Source organism: Zingiber officinale, chromosome 1A (genome assembly GCF_018446385.1).
Source record: "Zingiber officinale cultivar Zhangliang chromosome 1A, Zo_v1.1, whole genome shotgun sequence".
Taxonomy (NCBI): Eukaryota; Viridiplantae; Streptophyta; class Magnoliopsida; order Zingiberales; family Zingiberaceae; genus Zingiber; species Zingiber officinale.
This window is the reverse complement of record NC_055987.1, coordinates 115,257,898-115,271,948: the sequence shown is the minus strand read 5'-3', so window position 1 is coordinate 115,271,948 and position 14,051 is coordinate 115,257,898. Positions and strand designations below refer to the sequence as shown.

At 40.4% G+C, this 14,051-nt stretch overlaps 1 long non-coding RNA gene across 1 annotated transcript; it reads left to right on the top strand.

Moving 5' to 3' along the window:
* Positions 1–12,965: 12,965 nt before the first annotated feature.
* LOC122009394 lies at positions 12,966–13,654 on the top strand. Its single transcript, XR_006119549.1, has 3 exons — positions 12,966–12,997; positions 13,332–13,401; positions 13,549–13,654. It is a non-coding gene; the product is annotated as an uncharacterized LOC122009394 (long non-coding RNA).
* Positions 13,655–14,051: the final 397 nt, after the last annotated feature.

Here is a 14,051-nt window from a genome sequence, read left to right as displayed (position 1 = left end):
CTCTAGAAGATTTGATGATTGCCTTAAATATCGAAGAAGAACATCGGAAGCAACATAAAAATGATGTTACAAGAATGTCTATGGATTTTATTCAAAGGCAAATGTAGTAGTCTCATCTGACAAGAAGAAATTCAAAAATCAGAAAATGAAGAACAAGATGAAACCCAAACCAAAGGTTCAAAAGAAAAATGTAACCAAGTCGTACTGGGCATGTGGACAAATTGGGCATTATGCCAAATTCTGCCCTAAGCGAAAAGACAAGGAGAAAAAGCAAAGCAATATATCCAACATCAAAGCACAAGCAAATGTCGTGACTGCTAGTGACGACACCAGCAATAGGTTTGTTACCTTCAAACCCGAACTAAACTTGATCTATCAACCTAATGAATGGTTAGTTGATACAGGTGCAAATGTGCACTGTTGTGCTGATCGCTCTGTCTTCCTTACTTATCAGGTAATTGAAGGCACTTCCGTAACCATGGGGATCCATTCTGCAGCCAGGGTGTTTGGGATAGGACAAGTTGACCTGAGGTTCACCTCTGGAAAAGTCCTGTCACTGCATGAGGTGCATCATGTTCCAGCGGTCCGTCGGAATTTGATTAGCGGGTCAAAGTTAGTCCGTGCTGGTTATGAGTTGAACTTTAAATGTAATAAAGTTGTAATATTACATTTAGGAACCTTTATTGGAAAAGGTTACCTTAATGAAGGTTTATTTAAACTCAATGTAGAAAATGCTACCTTAAATAAATCTACTGATATTGGTTGTTCATATAACATTGAGTCTTATGATATATGACATAACAGATTAGGACATGTCAATTTTAATACCGTGAAAACGATGATGAACCTAGACATGATTCCTAAGCATGCTATAAATGATAAGAAAAAATGTGAAGTTTGTGGGCAATATAAACAAACCCAAAAACCCTTCAAATCAGTTGAAATAAATTATGATATTTTAGAATTGATCTATACTGACTGTTGTGAGTTTAACGGTGTAATAACGAGAGATCATAAAAGGTATTTCATCACCTTCATTGATGATCACTCTCGTTATTGTTATGTTTATTTGCTGAAAACTAAGGATGAAGCTTTAGATAACTTTATGATTTTTAAATCTGAAGCTGAGAATCAAACAAATAAATCTGTTAAGAGATTAAGGTCCGATAGGGGTGGAGAGTTTACCTCAAACCTGTTTCAAAAATTTTGTCAAGATACAGGTATAATTCATTAGGTGACTGCTCCATATAGTCCTCAATCCAACGGTATAGCAGAACGGAAAAATTGAACCCTTGAAGATATGATTAATTCCATGTTAGGTAGTTCTAGGTTACCCAACTTCATGTGGGGGAAGCTTTATACACTGCATGCCATGTGTTAAATAGAATCCCCATGAGGTCTAGGGATAAAAGCTCATATGAGCTTTGGAAAGGTCGGAGGACAAGTTTGAAATACCTTAAAGTGTAGGGGTGCCTAGCAAAGGTACTAGTACCTGAACACAGAAGGAAAAAAAACTTAGTCCAAAGACCGCAGATGGTATCTTCTTGGGTTATGCTCAAAATAGTATTGCATATAGATTTCTGATTATTAAATCAGAAATTTCTGGAATAGATACAAATACTATTGTCGAACTTCGCGATGCTACATTTTTTGAGGATATATTTCCTATGAAGACAAGAACACCTCAGTCTATATCTAGTATTCCTACTAGAGATAAGTCTGCTTCCGAAGAGGCCCCATTATCCGTAGAAGGTATATCTTCCTCAAGTCACTCTAGACTAGATGAATCTAGTGAGTGTACAGAACTGAGAAGAAGCAAGAGGTAATACGGATTTTGGCAAGGACTTTATCACCTATAATATAGAAGGTGACCCTGTGACATATAGAGATGCTATGGCTTCTCCTGAAGCTAAGCACTGGAAAGAGGTCATTAAAAATGAAATGGACTCTATTATCTCTAATGCCACTTGGGAGTTGGTAGATTTACCTCTTGGGTGTAATACTATAGGATATAAATGGGTGTTTAAAAGAAAACTAAAACCTGATGGGTCAGTAGATAAATTCAAAGCCCGCCTAGTTGCTAAGGGATTTAAACAGAAAGAAGGGATTGACTATTTTGACACTTATTCTCCTGTTACTAGAATTACTACAATCCGAGTGTTGATAGCATTGGCATCCATATATCATCTTGAGATTCATCAAATGGATGTCAAAACGGCATTCCTTAATGGAGATCTTGAAGAAGAGATATATATGGATCAGCCTGAGGGACATGTAGTTTCTGAAAATGAGAATAAAGTCTGTAGGTTAGTTATGTCTCTTTATGGTTTGAAGCAAGCCCCAAAGCAGTGGCACGGAAAATTTGATAGTGTTATGCTATCGTTTGACTTTGAAATGAATGACTCTGATAAATGTGTGTATGCTAAAATGAAAGGTGATAGTTGTATTATCTTATGTTTATATGTAGATGATATTCTACTTTTTGGTTCTAACCTTTCTATTATTAATGAGACTAAGGCCCTCTTAAGTGGTAAGTTTGATATGAAGGATATGGGTTGTGCTGACATGATTTTAGGGCTGAAGTTGACTCGATTAACTGATGGAATAGCAATTTCTCAGTCACTCTATATTAAGAGAGTATTAGAGAAATATGGATATAGCCAAGTTAAATCTGTAGTCACACCGTATGATCCTTCAAAAACTCTCCACAAGAATAAGAGTGGTGTGATCGTGTCTCAATTAAGATACTCACAAATAATAGGTAGTCTAATGTATTTAGCAAATTGTTCTAGACCTGATATTTCTTTTGCTATATCGAAATTGAGCAGGTTTACCAGCTGTCCGGACAGAACGCATTGGGATGCATTAGACAGAGTACTCAGATACCTAAAAGGCACTATATCCTTGGTCTTGTGGTATGGGAGATTCCCTGCAGTCTTGGAGGGATATAGTGATGCTAGTTGGATAGCGGACACTGTTGAGTGTAAAGGCGTTACTAGTTATGTCTTTACACTTGGAGGCAGTGCAGTTGCTTGGAGGTCTGTTAAAAAGACGATTATAACCCGTTCTACATCTGAGACAGAATTGTGTGCTTTAGATACCACAGTAACTAAAGCTGATTGGCTGAAGGGTCTTCTTTCTGAAATTCCCTTGATGATGAAGCCAATACCTTCTATTTCAGTACACTGTGATAATCAAACAACAATAGCTCAGATTAAAAGCTCCAAGTATAACCAGAAACAAAATAAACATGTACGAATATGATTAAAGTCTATTCGTGAGTTAGTGTCTCTTGGAGTGGTGTCATTGGACTTTGTAAGTTCAAAGGACAATATTGCTGATCCACTCACTAAAGGTCTTGATTATGAGAAAATCAAGAGATCCAGTAAGGGAATGGGACTGAGGCCTGTCCTGGATTCATCTATAGCAGCAACCCAACCTATCTGATTGGAGATCCCAAGAAGTAGGTTCAATGTGGTATAAACAAGCTATAAGGATGAATCGTAAGCATCAAATTGATTGAGATATAATCTCATAGTCTCTTCCCTGGATAGATGCTTGACTGCTAGTAAGGATGAGCTTAGGAGCTCTTAATGAGTTCAAGGTCTTAATGACAAGATGCTTGCAGTACATCCTTGGAGAACTCACCTATGTAAGTGTAACTGTGGGGCCGCAGTGTGGGGGGTCTAGGCAACTCTCCTTAGCACTTATGAAACAAGATTCGGTGGCATGGCAGTAATGCACCAACCCAGAAGGATTCAACCGTCGCCAGTGAAGAGTTGTAACCAATTGATCTTCACATATAAAAGGTTTAAGATCAAGACTCAGTTCTCTTCAAACCTATGTGAATAAGATTGGTGTACTTAGATGAAAATTCAAACCGGAAGGTATTTTCACTAAAATCTCATTGCAACCAAGCCTCAGAACTTATCTTTGTTTTCGACTAAAATAATTTGAATTAGTGGGGGATTGTTGAGTTTTAATTCACATTATCCCTTATGCATTTAGTCCCACATTGCTAAGCCAAGAAGGTTGGAAGGACTTATATATGGAGTCCTTCCATCCATGATTAGCAATGTTAAGGGGACTTACACGCATGCGCGGGTTGATCCAAAATCAGGTGGTTTCGGGGGGTTCGAGCCAGAAATCCATAAACCGGGCGTGACGTACACGATCACGCGCGCAAAGGGGGGGTGCAAATCCCCAGCTCGTGGGTCTCGCGCTTGCGGGCGGCCTGGTTTGTTTTTGCCATTTTGGTGACCTGGTTTATTTTTGTTGGTCCGGTTTGGTTCTGTCCCTCGCACCTGGTGGTTCGGTTCTGTCCGCGCAAGGAAGCGAAGCAGCGCGACAACATCTGTTCGGTTCTGTCCGCGTCGCGTGAGGATGCGAAGCAGCGCACCCGTGCGTGAGATGAGGAAGCAGAAGCAAAGCGTGCGTCGCTTCCTCTGCACTGCTTCAAGTGTATAAATACACTTCCTCTGCTCCTTCTCAAATCACTCCGAAAAAAGAAAAGCATTCCTCTGCTCTCTGCTTTCTTCTTCTTCTTCTTCTTTTTCTTTCCAAGTTCTGAGGCTTGGTTCTGCGATCTGAGGTTGAGTCCGAGTGCGGCGTTCGTCTTGGAGTGCAGCTACGAACGGCGCGAGCGGTTGTCGGATCTTGGGAGGATTTTGCCGGAGAGCCTCTACACTGTGGGCGGCAATAAATTCTCTAAAGACAGTCGGCAAGTCCGACGCTTCAACCGGAGATACACAAATTCTTAACCTTACTCTTATTACCGTTTATTGCATGCTTGTCATTTATTGGTGCAATTATAGATTACTGTGTTAGCGTAATCATATCACAACAACTTACACTTATACTTTTCCTTCCCCCCCTTTGATCACACAAAATGAGGTTCCAAGAAAAACAATCTAAGAGTTAAGGACTTAGAAAAAATATTTCTAAAAAAGTTCTAAGTTTTTAAGAAATTTAGAAAAATTTTCTATGTAATTTAAGCTGAGATTTCTAGTTTCAGGAAAAAAATTTTAACTTAGGAAAAAATGATTTTTGAGAATTTTTCTAAGTACAAAAAAAATCCTAAGTAACAAATTTTTGAAATTAAAAAAATTCTAACTTAAATTTTTGAGAATTTTTAAGCACATTTTAAAAAAAAATGACTTAGGCAATTAAAAAAGTTTCTAAGTAAGTAAATTTATAAATTGAAATAAAATGTTTTGAATAACCTTTTTAAAGCACTAATTAATTCTTGTTTTAATGCTTCATTAGTAAGTTAATTAAATATTTATTTCAATATTTTGGCTTCCAGGTCGTGGCGAGGCACTAGGCCTTCTTAGTTATTGGAGCAACAACCACTTCCTTGACAAAGTCTCATAAAGAAATTCTTTATTTAATTTTCTCACTTAAAGTGCTAATTTTAATTTTAAAATTTAGTTTAAGCATGATTTAGGAACCCAATATAGGTTCCAACCTACTGAATTAAATAAAAAGTTTTTAGAGACATATTTTCTTGAAATATTCCTAATTTGTCCCGGGTGATATCTAAAGTACCAATTTAAATTATTAAATCTTCTAAAATTGGTTTTAGATGAACATGCATAGTTTTTTAAGTTATCTATTTGAATTTTCAAATTTTGATTTTCTAATTTCAATTTTTCATTTTTCAATTTTGATTTATCTAATTCTTCTAAAGGGCAGGATTTAGCTAAAATTATTTTTAAATTTTTTATTTCCTTTTCTAATTTACAGCAGTCTTTAGTTAATAACTTAACGAATTTAAAAAGTTTATCGGGAGGAAGAGAACGTATCTGACTTATCTTGTCGAGTTCGTTGTCCGTGTCTCCCCCTGAACTGCTGCTTTCTTCTGACGAAACTCCCCCTTCATCAATGCTCTCGATGCTCATCTCGGAAGAGCTTGAATCGCAGTCGTCGTCTTGATGACTCACCATCAGTGCGAGTCCGGAGAATGCTTCGACTTTTGATTCGGACGACGTATCGTCCCACGTCGCCTTTAGGGCCTTTCGCTTTTGAATAGACTTCTTACCCTTCTCCTTGTCCTTGTTCTTCAGCTTGGGGCAGTTGTCCTTGACATGCCTTTCTTCGTCGCAGTGGTAGTAGCGGATCGTTCTTTTCTTCTTTCCCTGCGAATGGTTAGTAGATCTGGATTTACAAAGTTTCTTGAATCTTCTTACCATCATTACCATTTCCTCGCCGTCAAGAGAGGATTCCGATTCTGGTTCATCTCTAGAGGCTTTGAGGGCGACGTTGTTCTTGGGCTCCTTCATTCCTGCACATCTTGACTCATGCACTTCAAATGTTGAAAAGAATTCTTCTAACAAAATTTTTTCTAAATCTTTAGAAATGTAAAAGGCATCTACTAATGATGCCCATTTGGTATTTCTAGGAAAGGAATTCAGTGCGTACCTGAGTGAATCTCGGTTACTTACCTTTTCTCCAAGATTCGAAAGTCCGGTAATAATTTCTTTTATTCTCGAGTGCAGATGCGCGACTGACTCGTCTTCCCCAAGTCGCAGGCTGGTGAGCTGATTGCGAAGCAGATCTCTTCTAGCAAGCTTGGCTTCGGACGTCCCTTCGTGCAACTCGAGGAACTTCTCCCAAAGTTCCTTTGCCGAGTCGTAGTGCCCGATCCTGTTGACTTCTTGAGGTGGTAGAACGCTTAGCAGATGGTATTCTGCTTTGCCGTTCACCACGAATTTAGCCTGCTCTTTTTTTGTCCATTGACATTTTTCCTTACCTTCTGGAGCTACATAGCTAGATTCCATTGTTAAGGTTAATTCAAAGTCTGTGGTAAAAAATACCTGCATCAGATTCTTCCAGGTAGCGAAATCCCTTTCGTATTTCGGCGGGTGGATGCTTGGTCCGACCATCTCGTTGCTTCGTTCGACGGTTAGTCCTCCTGAAGCACCTCGGCTCTGATACCACTTGTAGGACCGTTGCGGCCGGCTAGAAGGGGGAGGTTGAATAGCCCTGTAAAAATAAACAAAGACCCTTCCCGACTTTTCAAAATAACACTTGTAAAATAATTAAAGCAGTAAATTAAAAGCAGAAAAGAAAGAGGCACAATTGTTTACTTGGTTACAACTGGGGAGGTTATTAATCCAAGGAAAGGATGAAGCGCACTATCAATCTCGTTCAGGCGGAGAAGCCTGTTACAGCGTTGAAGCACAAAAATAAAGAAGCTAATCTAAATAGTGGAAAGCGCACAAGCGTTGTTAAAATTTCTGAACTGATGAAAAGCTTCTGGACCAAGGCTATATTTATAGCCTTGGTCGGGGCGCCTGGAAGGGGTTCCGGACGCCCTGGGGGATAAAACTTTATCCCCAACGTTCAGATCGCGTTTGACAAGATCTGGTCAACAAATCATGTCCGGGCGCACGGAAGGGTTCCGTGTTTCGGGCGCCCAGAAGGGGTCCGGGTTCCGGGCGCCTGGAAGGGTTCTTGGCACCCCGGGCTGCTCCGGGCGCCCTGGAGCCAAAAGTCAATAGCGGTTGACTTTTTCATCCGGGACCTCTGCTCCGATTCAGTTTCCGGGTCTTCTACTCTGGATCCGTTCGCTTGGGTGATCTCAGCCATCTGGAAAAGGGCTCACCCGAACCCAACTTTTGGTCTTCTCGAGCGGGCTTCCCTCCGACTTCTCGTCCCTCAGAATCACCGCGTGTTTCCTTCTCGTCAGTCGACGTACTCATCCGCAGTCTTCGTCTCTCGGACGCACCGCGTGCCGTCCTTCTCGCTAGCTGCGTCTCTTGTTCCCCGAGCAATCTTCCACTCTGGCTTTCATCCCTCGGAACCACCGCATGCTTCCTTCTCGTCCGCCGGTGTACTCTTCTGCAGCACCTCGTCCCTCGGACTGCCATCCTTCTCGCTAGCTGCGTCTTCCGCTCGACTACCTGTGCTCTTAAGCTCCTGCACACTTAGACACAATGTTAGAAACACATAGGACCTAACTTAACTTGTTGATCACACCAAAACAACCTTGGGGTTACAACACTAATTTTTATTAATATTTAGACTAAGCAAGATTTAGGAACCCAATAAAGGTTTCAGCCTACTGGATTGATTAAAAATTTCTTAAGGACATATTTTCTAGAGATATTCCTTCTTAGGTACTTCAATATATGCTTTACAGTAGTCCAATGTCCTTGTCCAGAGTTACTCTGATATTTGCTAACCATGCCCACGGTAAAACAGATATCAGGTCTCGTATACAGCATTGCATACATAAGGCTTCCTACAGCCGAAGCATAAGGAACTGCCTTCATATCCTCCGTCTCCTTTGATGTCTTTGGAGACATCTCTTTAGATAAGGATACTCCATGCCTAAAAGGTAAGAAACCTTTCTTGGAGTTCTGCATGCTAAAACGAGCAAGAATCGTGTCTATATATGAAGCTTGAGATAGGCACAACATTCTTTTCTTGCGATCCCTTATAACTTTGATCCCAAGAATGTGTGCACATTCTCCTAAGTCCTTCATATCAAATTGTTTGGACAACCATACTGTAACGACCCGACTCCTGGGTACTAGGCTATGAGCCGGATCGCTACCTTAACTATTGAAACTACTGTGTACTGTGCGGAAGCTGGGTAAAATAAAATTTTACTAAACTATTGTAGTTGCCTCTGTTAACTCTATGAGAGTGAGATTTCATATCCAACTACCTTCTAGATATTCATAGCTATACTGGGGAGGTGAAACTGGAGCTTTGGATCGGTCCGTGGAACGATCCACTGGCGCCCACGCGAACACTGGCTGGATCGGTCTGTCGACCGATCCAGCTGCTCATTGATCGGTCGGTGAGACCGATCAGTGGCTCACTGATCGGTCGGCCGACCGATCAGTGACTGCTGAATGCGTCCCGAACTCTCTGTTCACGGAGGGATCGATCGGCTGACCGATCCTGGGGGATACAGTAAGCTACTGTATCCATCTGGATCGGTCGGCTGACCGATCCAGGAGAAGGAATGGCACTGGATCGGTCTGCTGACCGATCCAGGTTCTGATAATCTGAAACGAAATCAGAATTTCTGATTTCCAGCACTGATTCGTGCCAAAAATCCCATACACAAGCTCTAGATACATGAAAACCACTCTAGCATGTAAATACTAACATTCTAAACATGATAAACTAAACAAGACATAGTTTACTAAGCTATAACACGTAGTAACAAGACTAAGTTATAAAACTAGACATGTTAAGTACTAAAACTGAAATAAAAGCGTATAGATCCCAAGGATCTTTATTCCAGACCCCTTGCACACACACATCATCGTAGCATCGCCCTCCAACCTCCGCTAGTCCACTTTTCTTTTACCGATATCTGCAGTATAAGAAAAGTAGCATCTGTAAGCTAAGAAGCTTAGTAAGAAACCATCTACCTCACAAAAACATGCAACGATGCGATAATGTTTTTAAAACATGCTGTTTGAAAACTGAACTGAGCATGGCAACATGGCATGGCATACAAACATGTACTGAACTAATCATGGCATACAAACAAGCTGAGCATAGCATACTATATCTGAAACTAAGCATGAATACTGAACTGATCATGCATATACCTCTAACTGGTCATGAACTCAAATCATGAAACTTAACTGAGATAATTAACTGAAACTGAACTAAGTTAGTGTTTCCATCACTGATTATATATTTGGAAAACTATATATAATAATAGATGAAAATACTAAACATGCTGCTGGGGCCCTGGCAACTGTACTTACTGTGCGCGCATCCCTACGAGACCCGGGATTGCAAGTTCCGAATCTAGCAGGGTTACTAGGTTATCTGAACCTAGGGACGACTGTGGGAGTCCAGCCCATGGATATCTGATCCAAGTACAGTGCCAACTGAAAAAAAAGTAAAATACTAAATACTGTTTTATTTTACTTTGCTGTTCTAGGTTATCTAAACCTAGAGCTAGGTTATCTGAACCTAGAGGCTACTGTGGGAGCCCACCCAATGGATATCTGATCCATATAGCTGTAATAACTGGTAATAAGCTGAATAGAATGTTTCTAATACATTTTACATGTTGTTAGGACGCCTACTAGTGCATCCTTCTGAACTGGGCATTCTACCGAATGCTTGGTGTGCACTAAAAGCACACCCTAAAACTGAAAACTGTAGAACTACTGAACTAACGCCAAAACTAACAAGTGAGAGCAATTATACTGCAGGTGAGGGGTTTCTTACCTCAATCGCAAGGTTTTCTTACAATTCTATCAGCTAGGTTTTCCGGAAAACTGCTCCGTTCGACGAACCGCTTACGTCCTCGCGTTCCCCTCGCGGAGAAGAACCTTTTTCGTGTTGAAGTCATCGCTGGAAGATGTTCCCTTGCCCCTTGGCTTGGTGTGCCGTGCGTGAGGAAGAGGAGAAGAAGAGAGGTGCGACGGTTTTAGGTTTCGGGTGAGGAAAAACTATGGTGAGAAATAATCTAAAACTTCTCACTTAAATCCTTATTTATATTTACTAATTAATTCATCCAAAAATAAATTATAAATATAATTGATTCCCTCTTCTTTCAGCACGGCCCTGCTGGGTTCAACTGGTTACTAGCATTATCCCTTACACCATAGGTCTCGGGTTCGATTCCCGCCTAAGCTATTTTGCGACTTATTTGTTTTTGCTACTTCCGGTACTCCAAAAATTATGTAAAAATATCCTAAAAATCTAGAGAAATCATAGGATATTTCTAAAATAATTCGGGAATTTTTCGGGCTTTACACATACCCTTACGTCCGATAATACCTTGACATTGTTGCCAATTAACAAAATATCATCTACGTACAGTACAAGAAATACCACCATGTTTCCGTTACACTTCTTGTATACACAAGACTCATCCAGACACTGAATAAATCCATATGATTGGATTACTTCATTAAACCGGATGTTCCAAGATCTTGAAGCTTGCTTCAGTCCATAAATGGACCGATTGAGCTTGCACACTAGATGCTCTTTGCCTTTTTCAATGAATCCCTCTGGTTGCTTCATATGGATGTTTTCTTCAAGACTTCCGTTAAGGAATGCTCTCTTGACATCTATTTGCCAATTCTCATAATCCATATGAGCGGCAATAGATAAGAGTATCTGGATAGACTTAAGCATGGCTACCGGCGAAAAAGTCTCCTCATAATCGATTCCCTCTTTCTGAGTATACCCTTTCGCAACAAGTCTTGCTTTGAAGGTTTCTACCTTCTCATCTATCCCTCTTTATCTTTTATAGATCCACTTGCATCCAACGGATTTTACTCCATCAGGTGGTTCTACAAGCTCCCAAACCTTATTAGAATACATAGACTCTATTTCAGAGTTCATTGCCTTTTGCCAAGATACTGCATCTATATCTTGGAGTGCTTCGTCATATGTCGGGGGATCAGGTTCATGTTTACCCGGGATCAAGTCCGAAGACTCTCCCAAAAACATGAATCTCTCAGGTTACCTTACAACCCTCCCACTACGACGAGGCACTCACTACAACAAAAACCTTCATAGACATCAGTGGAACAACAACGGTTTTAAGCAAAAACCGATGTCTTTGAGTATTTTACACCTGTTTTTCCAAAAACCGGTGTCTATGAGCGCAGATTTTCGCTCATAGACATCGGTTTTTTAGGCGATGTCTATGAGCGCCCATTTTTTCGTTAATAGACACTGATTTTAACATCAGTTTTTAAAATCCGATGTCTATGATAATTTTCCCACCAATACTTAGCTAAAATTTTCAACTCTTCCCTCTAACCTAACCCTATATGCTGCCGTCCACGGGAGGCAGAGAGAGAGAGCCGTCTTCGGGTGACTCACCTTCTCTGCCTCTACCTTCTCCTCCCCTCCCATCGTCGACCCAATCTCGACCTCCTTCATTCTCCCAATTCGAAGCAGATAGAAACAGAGCTCGGAGATCTGTGCTTCCGATTCACCGCTCGATCCGCCAAGATGCAAATAGGTTCTGAGAAGGCGTCGTCCCTTGATCTCTTGTCGGTCGTCGTCGCCTCCCTCTCCGACGGATATGGGCTCGATTCCAGCACCGGGGATGCATTCGTGGAGAACCGGCTGCTGATCGTCGTCCTGAGCATAGTCATCGTCGTGCTTGTCGGTTGCGTGGCAATCTTCTTCGTCTGGCGATCGAGCGGAAGGAAGCCCGTCGAGCCACCGAAGCCGCTAGTGGTGAAGACCCAGATGGATACAAAGGAGGACCAAGGGAAGAAGAAGGTCACCGTCTTCTTCGGGATGCAGACCAGGACGGCTGAGGGGTTCGCGAAGGTTAGGGTTTTTATCCGAGTAGTTCATTTTTTGAATTTTTCTCCCATGATCTTAGATTTTCCCCCCTTCTAGGCGCTGGCTGAGGAGGCAAAAGCACGATACCCTAATGCCATATTTAAAGTCATGGATATCGTAAGATTATCTTCCTTCTGTTTCAGATCATTGGAAATACTACTGATTAATTGACTGATCTGTAGTTAGTTTCCTCAATTATAGGACGAATATGCTACTGAGGATGATGAGTACGAGGAGAACCTGAAAAAGGAGAGCTTGGCTTTGTTCTTCTTGGCTACGTAAGTTGAAAGCCAGGAATTTTTTGTTTTTATAAACGATCAGTTTCCTTAAAGTTCGAGATGATCCCTTTGTTTTCTTTAGGTATGGAGATGGCGAGCCTATTGATAATGCTGCCCGGTTCTACAAATGGTTTACAGAGGTTCTGGAAACATGCACATTTAGTTAATCTATTCTACCAATAATCCTTTTGCCTTGATCGATTCCTGATTATTAGTTTTTATAGGGGAAAGAAAGAGGAACCTGGTTGGAAAATCTTCAATTTGGTGTGTTTAGTTTGGGCAATCAGCAATATGAACATTTTAATAAGGTTTGGCATGATGAAATTGTCAGTATTCTTTTTGTGGGAATTGCTTGGCTAATATATTTATGTATTGTGTCCTTGCAAAGGTTGTTGTGGTGGTCGATGAACTGCTTCATGAGCAAGGTATATAGTTGATTTATTTAGTTTGTGATTTGACTAAGTCACATATGCTCCTAAAGCTGATTTTAAATCCTATCTTCAGTTGCAAGCTCAAAGTTCATGCATTTCATTTTTCTAGAGAATTTAACTCGTTTTGTAGACTAATTGTTACTCTAAAAACTTGTAAAGTCAACATGGTATGAGGAGTTACTAAGAAACAGTTGAGTAGACATGTTATCTGTGAGTTTCATACATACAACTGTAATGTAGTAGTCATGTGCAAGTTTGTAGATGTGTTTAATGAATTTAAGCATCATTCGTACTTGGATATTCTTCTATATTTTTTTCCTCTGCATAGGCGCCAAGCACATTGTCCAAGTGGGGTTGGGAGATGATGATCAGGGTATTGAGGATGACTTCTCTGCATGGTATGTAGTATCAGCAAACTTTTATGCATTCCATCCAAATTTCAATGTCGGCTACTGCTATTTTTTAGTTTTCTATTTTTTTTCTCTTTTGCCCATCATTATCTCATTACTCCTGTGTGGAATATGAAATATCAACTGTACTTTCAGGAGGGAGCTTCTTTGGCCGGAGTTGGATAAGTTACTTCAGGATGAAAATGAGACAGGTGCATCTACTCCTTATATAGCTGCCATTCCTGAATACCGGGTTGTATTTGTCAAGCTTGAATGACCTTGCGTGAGTCTTTAATGACCTTGTGCAAGCTTTTGGCCTCGGATTTGAAGTCTAACAAATATGATCATGGATTTTTCTTGTGGAATGTTGAGAACTTCCCGCTTGTATACATTTCCTTAATTTATTTTGTTCTTATCGAAATAGATGGGGTTTTGATTACATGTCCAATGCCTATATTATGTCCAGATAAGGTGCTAGTTAAATGTGTCCTTGACAAATCTCTAAAGATGATTGCTTTTCTAATTTGTTAAGTACTGATTTCTGACTTACATGCCACTGAAATATTTTCTAAATCTGAAACACACACTCAGAAGAATTTTTTTTTGTATTATTTGTGTGCCTTTACCTTCATTAGATTCGTCTGGCAGGAAGATGTTGT